Source organism: Salmo trutta, chromosome 12 (assembly GCF_901001165.1).
Source record: "Salmo trutta chromosome 12, fSalTru1.1, whole genome shotgun sequence".
NCBI lineage: Eukaryota > Metazoa > Chordata > Actinopteri > Salmoniformes > Salmonidae > Salmo > Salmo trutta.
The window spans coordinates 76,592,925-76,605,794 of record NC_042968.1 but is presented as its reverse complement, the minus strand read 5'-3'; the positions used below and the strand labels follow the sequence as shown (position 1 = coordinate 76,605,794).

The 12,870-nt window shown below is 45.6% G+C and overlaps 1 pseudogene; it reads right to left on the bottom strand.

The window, feature by feature from the left end:
- Positions 1-2,813: 2,813 nt before the first annotated feature.
- On the bottom strand, positions 2,814-4,270 carry LOC115202613 (histamine H2 receptor-like; annotated as a pseudogene).
- Between the last annotated feature and the right edge of the window lie 8,600 nt (positions 4,271-12,870).

Sequence of the window (12,870 nt, the reverse complement as noted above, 5' to 3'; positions counted from 1 at the left end):
ACCCGGCACAGCCAGAAGAGGACTGGCCACCCCTCATAGCCTGGTTCCTCTCTAGGTTTCTTCCTAGGTTTTTGGCCTTTCTAGGGAGTTTTTCCTAGGGAGTTTTTCCTAGCCACCGTGCCTCTTTCACATGCATTGCTTGCTGTTTGGGGTTTTAGGCTGGGTTTCTGTACAGCACTTTGAGATTTCAGCTGATATACGAAGGGCTATATAAATAAATTTGATTTGAAAAATAAATTTGAAATTTGATTTGACATAAGTCCTTGCCTACAGTGGTGGAAAAAGTACCCAACCGTCATACTTGAGTAAAAGTAAAGATACCATAATAGAAAATGACTCCAAGTAAAAGCCACCCGGTAAAATTCTACTTGAGTAAAAGTCTAAAAGTATTTGTTTTAAAATATACTTAAGTATCAAAAGTAAAAGTATAAATAATTTCAAATTCCTTATATTAAGCAAACCAGATGGCATCATTTTATTGTTTTTTTAAATTTACATAAAAGCCAGGGGCACACTCAGACATCATTTAGAGGCAGTAGGGATGACCAGGGATGTTCGTGAATTTGACTTTTCCTGTCCTGCTAAGTATTCAAAATGTAACGAGTACTTTTGGGTGTCAAGGCAAATGTATGGAGTAAAGTACAATATTTTTCTTCAGGAATGTAGTTAAGTAAAAGTACTCAAAAATATAAATAGTGAAGTAAAGTACAGATACCCCAAAAAACTACTTAAGTTGTACTTTACACCACTGCTTGCAACGTACGGAGTGCAAGTATCTGTGTAAAAGAGAGTTTCTGTGGGGACTTCTTTAACGATTTAATTTATATTATTCACTATTTGATCTACAATAAGGTCACATGACAGAAGCAGTCTACAAATCCAGTGGACAAAAGCCATCAGGAAATGACTCCACATTCTGATAAACAGCCAAACATAAAGTGTCATAGTGCAAATGTCACATGCTACATTATGGCAGAACGGGTGAGTGTATCTCGGCAACACGTGAATGTGGGGGTGGTTGGGTTGATGTGAGCCAGTACTTTCCAAATAGTGGGTCAGTTATTTCTGCCGGGTCTCAGATAGAGCTGTCGGCTGTGACAGGAAGATGTCACGACACAAAGGGTTTGGGAACCACTGATGTGAGGGAACCTATTCCCAGTGGAACTCTCCAGCCTGGCTGTTGACGCAGGGGTACATTATTTACAGGATCCCTGGATGACACTTCCAGATGTCCTTCTTTCCCCTCCGCCAACCTCCTAGAATCCATCCAACATAGCTCTGAGTGGACATGCTGCACCTATTAGGGATGAACACACACATTCAAGTAAATCCAGCTGGGGTAGTCACTAATTCACCAAGTTAATCCAGCCAGGGTAGTAAATCCAGCCAGGGTAGTCACTGATTCACCAAGTAAATCCAGCCAGGGTAGTCACTGATTCACCAAGTAAATCCAGCCAGGGTAGTAAATCCAGCCAGGGTAGTCACTGATTCACCAAGTAAATCCAGCCAGGGTAGTCACTGATTCACCAAGTAAATCCAGCCAGGGTAGTCACTGATTCACCAAGTAAATCCAGCCAGGGTAGTCACTAATTCACCAAGTAAATCCAGCCAGGGTAGTCACTGATTCACCAAGTAAATCCAGCCAGGGTAGTAAATCCAGCCAGGGTAGTCACTGATTCACCAAGTAAATCCAGCCAGGGTAGTCACTGATTCACCAAGTTAATCCAGCCAGCGTAGTCACTGATTCACCAAGTAAATCCAGCCAGGGTAGTCACTGATTCACCAAGTTAATCCAGCCAGGGTAGTAAATCCAGCCAGGGTAGTCACTGATTCACCAAATTAATCCAGCCAGGGTAGTAAATCCAGCCAGGGTAGTCACTGATTCACCAAGTTAATCCAGCCAGCGTAGTCACTGATTCACCAAGTAAATCCAGCCAGGGTAGTCACTGATTCACCAAGTTAATCCAGCCAGGGTAGTAAATCCAGCCAGGGCAGTCCCTGATTCACCAAGTTAATCCAGTCAGGGTAGTAAATCCAGCCAGGGCAGTCACTGATTCACCAAGTTAATCCAGCCAGGGTAGTCACTGATTCACCAAGTTAATCCAGCCAGGGTAGTAAATCCAGCCAGGGCAGTCACTGATTCACCAAGTTAATCCAGCCAGGGTAGTCACTGATTCACCAAGTAAATCCAGCCAGGGTAGTCACTGATTCACCAAGTAAATCCAGCCAGGGCAGTCACTGATTCACCAAGTTAATCCAGCCAGGGTAGTCACTGATTCACCAAGTAAATCCAGCCAGGGCAGTCACTGATTCACCAAGTTAATCCAGCCAGGGTAGTCACTGATTCACCACCAGTGGGTTTGCAGCAGAGTGAATAGCACCACCCTCTAGAAACCTTTACATTTCTATCAGTTAGCTGGGGAAATGATCAGCCGGGACACTGAACTATTCAGATGGTTAAAGAAACATTTGACTCAGGTTATGTTCTCCTTATCTTCTTGGTTTTAGTTTGTTCCTTTTAACTTTCTTTGCTTTATAAGCAGGTGATAGATAACTTATCAGACATGTTATATCAGTCAAACATACTGTACTAGCTATTGCACAACTGCACTCTTTGTGTCTCTCCTTCACTTTCGTCATGTGGAGATGTTTTCTATGTTACTTTTTTTTACCTCTATATACATCAGTGTGACTGACCTGCACTGTCTGTTCGTCTCACCTGTGTTATGTGTCTGTCTGGCTCATCTGTGTCCAGGTAGTAGAAGGTGAGTTAGGACGTGAAACGGAGAGAGAGGGCCTCTTGTTGGTGACATAATAAGAACATAATACTCTATTGTCTGACATGTACCTTTATTATGTGTCCTGTATGTGTTACCTGGTCCCGATCCAGTATGTTACTACTGTGTAATGTACAGTACTGTGTGTTTTACCTGGTCTGGTCAGCGATGGTGCTGCTGTTTCTCTCCTGCAGTGTGAGGCTCTTCCCCTCTGGTTGATTGTCCTTGAGGAGGGTGTCTCTGTGGCCATTGGTCAGACGAGTGTCTCTGTGTGCATTAGAAAGATGGCACTCGTTTCTGCAGGGACACACAGATAGTTGTGGACGTGTGTCTCCACGCTAGTCCCCATGCAGCACAGCAGCTCCTCATAGGCCCTGCGGAAGTCCCTGTTCAGGTCCGGGTACAGGATGGGGTTGACAGCGGAGTTAAAGTAGCCCAGCCACAGCACCACAGAGAGGGCAGTAGCAGGGGGATTAGTCTCTGCCCCGATGCCCATGCAGGTAAAGGTACAATAGTGATAACTAAGGGCCCCTGAACTGCTGCTAGTGTCACTGTGGCCTTGTGCTCCCGCGCTGTGGCCGCCGCTGATGCTGTGCGTGCGATTGAAGCAGTGGCAGCTCGGATACGCCGTACCCGAATGGATGGATGAAGACAGGTTAGAGAAACAGGTCAGCAGATGGACGACTGAGCGGATTACATTAATAAATGGATGTAACTCTAAGAGCTACTGCTAATTCTTCCAGTACTACTATTGATGCTCCAGACATAATTACTAGTATCACTTCTACCACTGGTAATGGTACTACTGCACAACAAATATGGATAAGAAATAAAACACTAACCTGTTCACGTGCTATCCAAAAGATTCAGTGGTACATATCGTACATGACCAGTAGTGGGAGGTAGAAGTTACCAAAGGCATCCAGAAGCACGTAGTTGTTGTGCCACTCAAAGCGGCAGGTGCGTCCCTCCACCTTGACCCAGTCCAGGTTCTGCACCCTGCAGCCACCCGTCTTCCAGCCCAGGTGGATGGGGAGGAAGGAAGTGGGGAAGAGACCCAGATGACAGTGATGGCCTGAGCTACCCGGGGAGGGGTGACCCTGCAGGGGCCGCATAGCGGAGTTGAGATGGCCAGGTAACGGTCCACACTGATGGCCAGCAGGGTTAGGATGGAGGCTGTACAGAGCATCACATCCAGAGAGATGTAGATGTTACAAAGGATGCCCCCCAGGGGCCAGTGTCCACTCAGCAGCTCCAGGTTGGCAGAGAGGATCGGCACTAGCAGACCCAGTAACAAATCCGTCACGGCTAGCAGAAAAAAGCCGTTTAGAAATGCGGCACAGGTGGCGGCTGAGCCCCACGGCCAAACACACCAGCATGTTCCCGCAGATGGTCAGCACGATGGAGGACACTAGAAACAGCCAACGGAGAGCCGTGTAGATCTTGGTGTCCCACCCCCACGTTAGGTCACAAGGACCAGCCTGCCTCCACATCAGTCCACTGCTACGGCAGCTTCTCTGCTCCTGCAGGCAGGACTACGGACAGGGCTACTGATAGAATCCAAGCCTCAACACTCTTCTTATCAAGTGTCATGACGTGGCCCTTTCTGGGTATAGATCGTGGCATCCCTCTCTCTCTCTCTTTCCTACACCCAGGTTCTGTTATCTCAGGTCTTAAATTCCTGGAGGAGACTCTCTGTAACGACTGTTGTGAGAGAGAGTGGACCAAAACGCAGCGGAATTAGTGTTCATCATATTTCATTATTAAAAAACACTATGCAAACAAAACAAGAAAAACCGACATCCTGTCAGGTGAAACACAATGACAGAAACAATTACCCACAAAACCCCAACGGAAAAACATGCACTTATGTGTGACTCCCAATCAACAACAACGAACTTCAGCTGTGCCTGATTTGGGAGCCACACACGGCCCAAAACAAAGAAATACAAACACATAGAAACAGAACATAGAACGCCCACCCAATGTAACACCCTGGCCTAACCAAAATAAAGAACAAAAAAACCCTCTCTATGGCAAGGGCGTTACAGTACCCCCCCCCCCCCCCCCCCAAGGTGCGGACTCCGGCCGCAAAACCTGACACTGAAGGGGAGGGTCTGGGTGGGCCTTCTTACGGCGGTGGCTCAGGTGCGGGATGTGGCCTCTGCCCCACCCATGGCGTCGCCCTCTTAGGTGGCGCACCTGGCCCTGCCGAAGGTCTGGTGGGCGACCCTGGCTTCGGCCAGCTGGCGGGCGATCCTTGTTGTGCCCGGCTGGAGGACGACCCTGGCTGCGCCCGGCTGGCGGACGGCGATGGCAGATCCGGACCGGCGGGCCACTCTGGCAGATCCGGACCGGCGGACCACTCTGGCAGATCCGGACCGGCGGGCCACTCTGGCAGATCCGGACCGGCGGGCCACTCTGGCAGATCCGGACCGGCGGGCCACTCTGGCAGATCCGGACCGGCGGGCCACTCTGGCAGATCCGGACCGGCGGGCCACTCTGGCAGCTCCGAACAGGCGGGCCACTCTGGCAGCTCCGAACAGGCGGGCCACTCTGGCAGCTCCGAACAGGCGGGCCACTCTGGCAGCTCCGAACAGGCGGGCCACTCTGGCAGCTCCGAACAGGCGGGCCACTCTGGCAGCTCCGAACAGGCGGGCCACTCTGGCAGCTCCGAACAGGCGGGCCACTCGGGCAGCCCCAGTCCTGGGAGGTGGCACCGGACGGACCAGGATGGGGAGACCCACTGGTGGCCTGGTCCTAGGAGGAGGCACAGGACTGACCAGGATGGGGAGATCCACTGGAGGCCTGGTCCGAGGAGGAGGCACAGGCTTAACCAGGATGGGGAGACCCACTGGAGGCCTGGTCCGTGAAGCAGGCACAGGACAGACCAGGATGGGGAGACCCACTGGAGGCCTGGTCCGAGGAGGAGGCACAGGCTTAACCAAGATGGGGAAACCCACTGAAGGCCTGGTCCTAGGAGGAGGCACAGGACTGACCAGGATGGGGAGACCCCATGGAGGCCTGGTCCGAGGAGGGGGCACAGGCTTAACCAAGATGGGGAGACCCACTGGAGGCCTGGTCCGAGGAGGAGGCACGGGCTTGACCAGGATGGGAAGACATGCAGGAGGCCTGGTTCTGGGCATAGGCACAGGACGTGCAGGGCTGGGAAGACATGCAGGAGGCCTGTTTCTGGGCGTAGGCACAGGACGTGCAGGGCTGGGAAGACATGCAGGAGGCCTGTTTCTGGGCGCAGGCACAGTCTTCAACAGACGGCCAGCACGCACCTCAGGACGAGAATGGAGAACTGACTCAGGTGACATCAATTCACTGACACGCTCCGTAGGGCGAATGCCGTGCCTTATGCACGAAACCAGCAGGTCTCTCATCTCTCTCTCCTCCAATCTCCCCATCAACTCCTTCACTGTCTCTGCTTTCCACCCTTCGCTCACCTCCAACGTCAACCCGACTGGCTCTGGTTCCGACCTCGGCACCGCCGACTGTCCCGTGTGCCCCCCCAAAAAAAATAATCTTGGGGCTGCCTCTCGTGCCTGTTGCGCTCTCTCTCCTCATACCATCGCCTCTCCGCTCTCGCCGCTTCGATCTCCCACTGCGGGAGGCGGTACTCCCCAGCCTGAGTCCATGGTCCCTCTCCGTCCAGGATTTGTTCCCACGTCCATGAGTCCATCATGCTGCTCTCCTGGTGCTGCTCCTTCCTCCGCTGCTTGGTCCTTTTGTGGTGGGTAATTCTGTAACGGCTGTTGTGAGAGAGAGTGGACCAAAACGCAGCGGAATTAGTGTTCATCATATTTCATTATTAAAAAACACTATGCAAACAAAACAAGAAAAACCGACATCCTGTCAGGTGAAACACAATGACAGAAACAATTACCCACAAAACCCCAACGGAAAAACATGCACTTATGTGTGACTCCCAATCAACAACAACGAACTTCAGCTGTGCCTGATTTGGGAGCCACACACGGCCCAAAACAAAGAAATACAAACACATAGAAACAGAACATAGAACGCCCACCCAATGTAACACCCTGGCCTAACCAAAATAAAGAACAAAAAACCCCTCTCTATGGCCAGGGCGTTACACTCTCTCCTCCTGGCCATGCAGTATAGAGAGAGAGAGTTTCACAGTAGAACAAAATAACTTCTACTACATCACAGAACTTGAGAACAGAACAATATCCATGTTTTGGAGAATGTGTAAACGGTCGGTGGAGAAACCAGCTACGACCCGGTCCGTTTTGTTTCATGTTTGTGACCTCATGAAAGACAATCCAGGCACATTACCATAACTCTGTTTATACAGGTGCCTCTGTTATGAGGTTTGCGTCTAATTATTGTATAAAATGAATGAGTAAAGATGAAACTATTTGTGAAATGATGTAATGCTATGTTAAACTGTTAATGTGTGAGAATTGTATTCCCTTTAAAGATTAACTAAGTCATTGGCCCACCCCCATGAGCACAGACATTATCTGGCTCATGGGACAGCCCTTTTCTACTGTTACGAATAAAACCTCCACCTGAAGAAATCCTCTTCAGACCATGCATACCTCGGTCAGCTGAGGGGGCAGAGGTTTGAGTAGCAATTATTCCCAAATAAATTAGTGAGCGTTCATGTGCAAAGGATTAGCATTTCAATAAATATAATTATCAACTGTGAAGTGACTCCATTTTGTCTTTCCCGCCCTTCTCAGTCCACACCCACTTCCCTTTGTCCACCAGGCCGTTATATCGGCTTAGCCCACTAGGGAACCTCCCCTATCATTTCCTTGTAACCATATCTACTGTTTGTTTATGCATTTATGTGATTATTTAGTTAGTTAGTAAATAAATGATTAAGACAATTGATGTATGGATGATTCATAGTAAAGGCTGGGTTCGTGCAGATAACCAACAATTTACGACGTTACGATGTTTGGAATGAGACTAACGTGAGGTAAAGAATAATTAAGTAATTAGAAGACTAATCGATCAGATATAAAAATATCTGCAGAGTTATATTAGGAAAATTATAACTTTGTAATCTGAAGATTTTCCTTGGTGCCCCAACTTCCTAGTTAATTACATTTACATGATTAGTTTTAGCAGCTTTCCAATCTTTAGGAATCTTGAATGATACGAAGGAGAGTTTGAACAGACTAGTAACAGTGGTTACAAAAATGGCGGCAGATAATTTTAGAAAGAGAGGGTCCAGATTGTCTAGCCCAGCTGATTTGTACGGGTCCAGGTTTTGCAGCTCTTTCAGAACATCTGCTATCTGGATTTGGGTGAAGGAGAAGCCGGGGAGGCTTGGACAAGCAGCTGCGGGGGGTGCAGAGCTGTTGGGGTAGCCAGGAGGAAAGCATGGCTAGCCGTAGAGAAATGCTTATTGAAATTCTCGATTATCATGGATTTATCAGTGGTGACAGTGTTTCCTAGCCTCAGTGCAGTGGGCAGCTGGGATGAGGTGCTCTTATTCTCCATGGACTTTACAGTGTCCCAGAACTTTTTGGAGTTAGAGCTGCAGGATGCAAATTTCTGTTTGAATAAGCTAGCCTTTGCTCTCCTAACTGACTGTGAACTATATCTGTTCTTAGTTCTACATTTTTTGAAAGGGGCATGCTTATTTAAGATGGTGAGGAAATTACTTTTAAAGAACAACCAGGCATCCTCTACTGACGGGATGAGGTCAGTATCCTTCCAGGATACCCGGGCAAGGTCGATTAGAAAGGCCTGTTCACAGAAGTGTTTTAGGGAGCATTTGACAGTGATGAGGGGTGGTCGTTTGACCGTGGACCCATAACGGATGCAGGCAATGAGGCAGTGATCACTGAGATCCTGATTGAAAACAGCAGAGGTGTATTTGGAGGGCAAGTTGGTCAGGATAAAATCTATGAGGGTGCCCATGTTTACGGATTTAGGGTTGTACCTGGTGGGTTCATTGATAATTTGTGTGAGATTGAGGGCATCTATCTTAGATTGTAGGATGGTCGGGGTGTTAAGCATATCCCAGTTTAGGTCACCTAACAGTACGAACTCTGAAGATAGATGGGGGGCAATCAATTCACATATGGTGTCCAGGGCACAGCTGGGAGCTGAGGGGGTTCTATAAAAGGCGGCTACAGTGAGAGACTTATTTCTGGAGAGATTCATTTTTAAAATTAGAATCTCGAACTGTTTGGGCATAGACCTGGAAAGTATGACAGAACTCTGCAGGCTATCTCTGCAGTAGATTAGGATGCCACCTTAGGATGCCACCTTTCCAACAAGTCAGTTCCTCAAATTTCTACCCTGCTAGAGCTGCCCCGCACAACTGTAAATGCTGTTATTGTGAAGTGGAAACGTCTAGGAGCAACAACGGCTCAGCTGCGAATTGGTAGGCCACACAAGCTGGGAGCTTCATTAAATGGGTTTCCATGCCCGAGCAACCACACACAAGCCTAAGATCACCATGCACAATGCCAAGCGTCGGCTAGAGTGGTGTACAAGCATACCATGCGATTGTTTGAGGATGGCGCCCCACATCAAAATATAAAACCAGCACAGGCTTCATAAAATCACAAATAGCGATTAAATAAATCACTTACTTTTGAAAATCTTCCTCTGTTTGCAATCACAAGCGTCCCAGCTACAACATGAATGGACGTTTTGTTAGATAAAATCCTTCTTTATATCCCAAAAAGTCAGTTTAGTTGGCGCCATCGATTTCAGTAATCCACTCGTTCAACATGCAGACAAAGGAATCCAAAAAGCTACCGCTAAACTTTGTTCAAAGAAGTCAAACTACGTTTCAATCTAATCTTCAGGTAACCTAAAATGTAAATAAACTATTAACATTTCATACAAAAAGAAGTATGTTTAATAGAAAAGTACAATTTACAGGCGCTCCTCCTCTTCGTCACGCACCGACAGACTGATTTTTCACTGTTACTCTTTGTACCAAAACTCCAAATTCTTCCTTGTTTTGGAAGAAACAAACATGAATCCTTAAACAAAGACTGTTGACATCTAGTGGAAGCAATAGGAATTGCAATCTGGGAGCAAAAATTGCATAGGACCCATAGCTTTCCATTATAAGAGCCTGGGACCTCAAAAAATAAATGTCTGTTTGGATTTTCGCCTACCATATCATTTGTTGACCGCGCACCCATAACGGATGCAGGCAATGAGGCAGGGATCGCTGAGATCCTGGTTGAAGACAGCAGAGGTGTATTTAGAGGGCAGGTTGGTCTGGATGATATCTATGAGGGTGTCCGTGTTTATGGATTTGGGGTTGTACCTGGTAGGTTCCTTGATAATTTGTGTGAGATTGAGGGCTCTAACATTACCTTAGACTTGACCAAGGTATTGAAAATGTCCAGACTGCTGAAAATGTTCATGTTCTTGTGGGATTATGATCTAATTGGCTAAATGGATACAGTCTCTTTTTTTCACAACCAGTGACAGTGAGTTCTGTTGTTCCCACTATCTGACCTCTCTCTGCACCTCCCTAACCCAGGTAATGTAGCTAGTGTTCCCATTATAGACAGATGAAACATGGCCTGCACAGTGCTGGTTGATCCAATACACTCATTAAGGATGGATGACAATAGCATAGGGTTGACTGACTGCGAGCTGGCAGTTGATGTGATTACACTGTGCTATCAGAGCTCCAATCAGATAACAGAGTGGCATGAGGCAGGAACAGACAAAGTCCACAGCAGGAAGCCAGCCAGCCCAGTACAGGGCAAACATTAGGTACTATGCTCACAAGATCAGGAATTTACAATAGTCTGAAGATAAGGGCTGACTGTATTTTAGGGAGACTGGAACAGAATGTCTGCAGTCGATCACACTCTAGTCACATCATGCATAGTGTTGGTGAAGCGGGCCTGGGAAAATAGTTTGTTTAACTATCCTTGTGAGATCCAAACAATTGATTCCCATTCAAAATCCTATTTTGGTGGCCTCTGGTATAGATTAATGCCTTGATTACATCTGAAATAAACAGTGAAATTATTAAATACTTTATCAAGTTTACCTCCCAGATTGGACACATTTGTTATGGTATTGTGTAAAAAGACATGACTTTACAATTTAAATGACTGAAAATGTATGAATTCAGTGTATTGTTAGTTGATTTGGATATTGTTTAGGTCTAGGCCTATATGATCAGGACTATTTCCTAAGTAAAAGAACATTAAACCTTTTTTAACCTTTCTTCTCTTTTAGGTCTTATTTAAGTCTTATTTAAGTTAAAATACATATTGAAGTCTTATGTACAGTTTTACTGCAAGAAATGAATTGCCACAACAATGTTTGTTCTTCAAATGATATATTTTATTAAAACAGAAAAATGATGTTCTAAGTCTGACTGTTTTCATTAACATCATAGCTAACAGCTACACAAAGTGGTAGACATGTGCACTGCACACACACATTGGCATTGCCGTTGCCTCTTCAGAAAGTTGCAGGAAATACGAATCACTGATGCATTTTGTTCATGTCTTGATAAACTTAATAATTCATTTTCAATACATTTAGTTGATTCCCTACTAAGGTCAATACATTTTTGAATATTGTGGTATTCCGTTTTAAAACCTGTTGATGCTAGCCAACATCCAATGGAACAGCAGGGCACGAAATACAAAACATAAAAAATCGAATAATTTCAATTTCTCAAACATACGACTATTTTACACAATTTGAAAGATACACCTCTCCTTAATGTAACACCATTGTCCGATTTCAAAAAGGCTTTACAGCGAAAGCAAAACATTAGATTATGTTAGGAGAGTACATAGACAAAAATAACCACACAGGCATTTTCCAAGCAAGGACATATGTCACATAAACCCAAAACACAGCTAAATGAAGCACTAACCTTTGACGATCTTCATCAGATGACACTCCTAGGACATTATGTTACACAATAATGTATGTTTTGTTCGATAAAGTTCATATTTATATCCAAAAACAGCATTTTACATTGGCGCGTGATGTTCAGAAAATGTATTCTGACCAAAACCTCCTGTGAATGAGACCATCAATTTACAAAAATACTCATCATAAACGTTGACAAAATAAATAACAATTATTTAAAGAATTATAGACATACTTCTCCTTTATGCAACCGCTGTGTCAGATTTTAAAATAGCTTTATGGAGAAAGCACATTTTTCAATATTCTGAGTACATAGCGCGCCATCACAGCAAGCTATACAGACACCCGCCAAGTTCAGGGTCAACCAAACTCAGAATTAGTATTATAAATATTCTCTTACCTTTGCTGATCTTCATCAGAATGCACTCCCAGGACTGCTACTTCCACAAGAAATGTTGTTTGTCGTGTCTTTTGGCTATGCCGGATTAAGGAATATGACATGCTAACCTATAAAATTCTTTCTCTGTAATTAATATTACCTGATTAAGCTAATCATGTAAATGTAATTAACTAGAAAGTTGGGGCACCACGGAAGAACGTTTATAGAGCCGTTATCTTCCGAATAAACTCTTAAAATACTTAGTAATATTTTACATCGATAGCAGTCAATATTAACCCTTATCTTATTTTCAGTCTCATAATGAAAGTTGTAAATTCTTGGCTATCTTCACGAACCCTGGCTAACAAGTTGAATCAGCAATACAAAATTGGGTTTAATTATTTATTTACTAAATAAACTAATCACACAGAATTACAAATACACAGAATACAAATGATGTCATACAGAAAACGTCCCGGTGGACGGAACCTGTATGATGGCTGGTTACACAAAGGAAAGGGGGTTGGGCTTGAATGAAAGAGCGGGAAGACTTAGGAACAAAGAAACAGCAGCTATGCTATCGTAAATACATTATCTTATGCATTCTAAATGACCGCCCATTTGGAAAAGGAAAATGCAATAAATATTTACTCTGAGCTGCGCTTCGGTATATTGGTCGTAGATGCTGGCCGGGTTGGCCAACAGATCTTCCTGTCCTCGGAAGAATGTCACTGGTGGTAAATTGGATACGTGGTGGTATCTTCGTCTGTTTCTTAGGCTGGATCCGTCGTCCGTCCTTTCCTAGCCCACGTCTACAGCGGCTGCTGCTAACTCAACGGCTAGGAAGTGTCA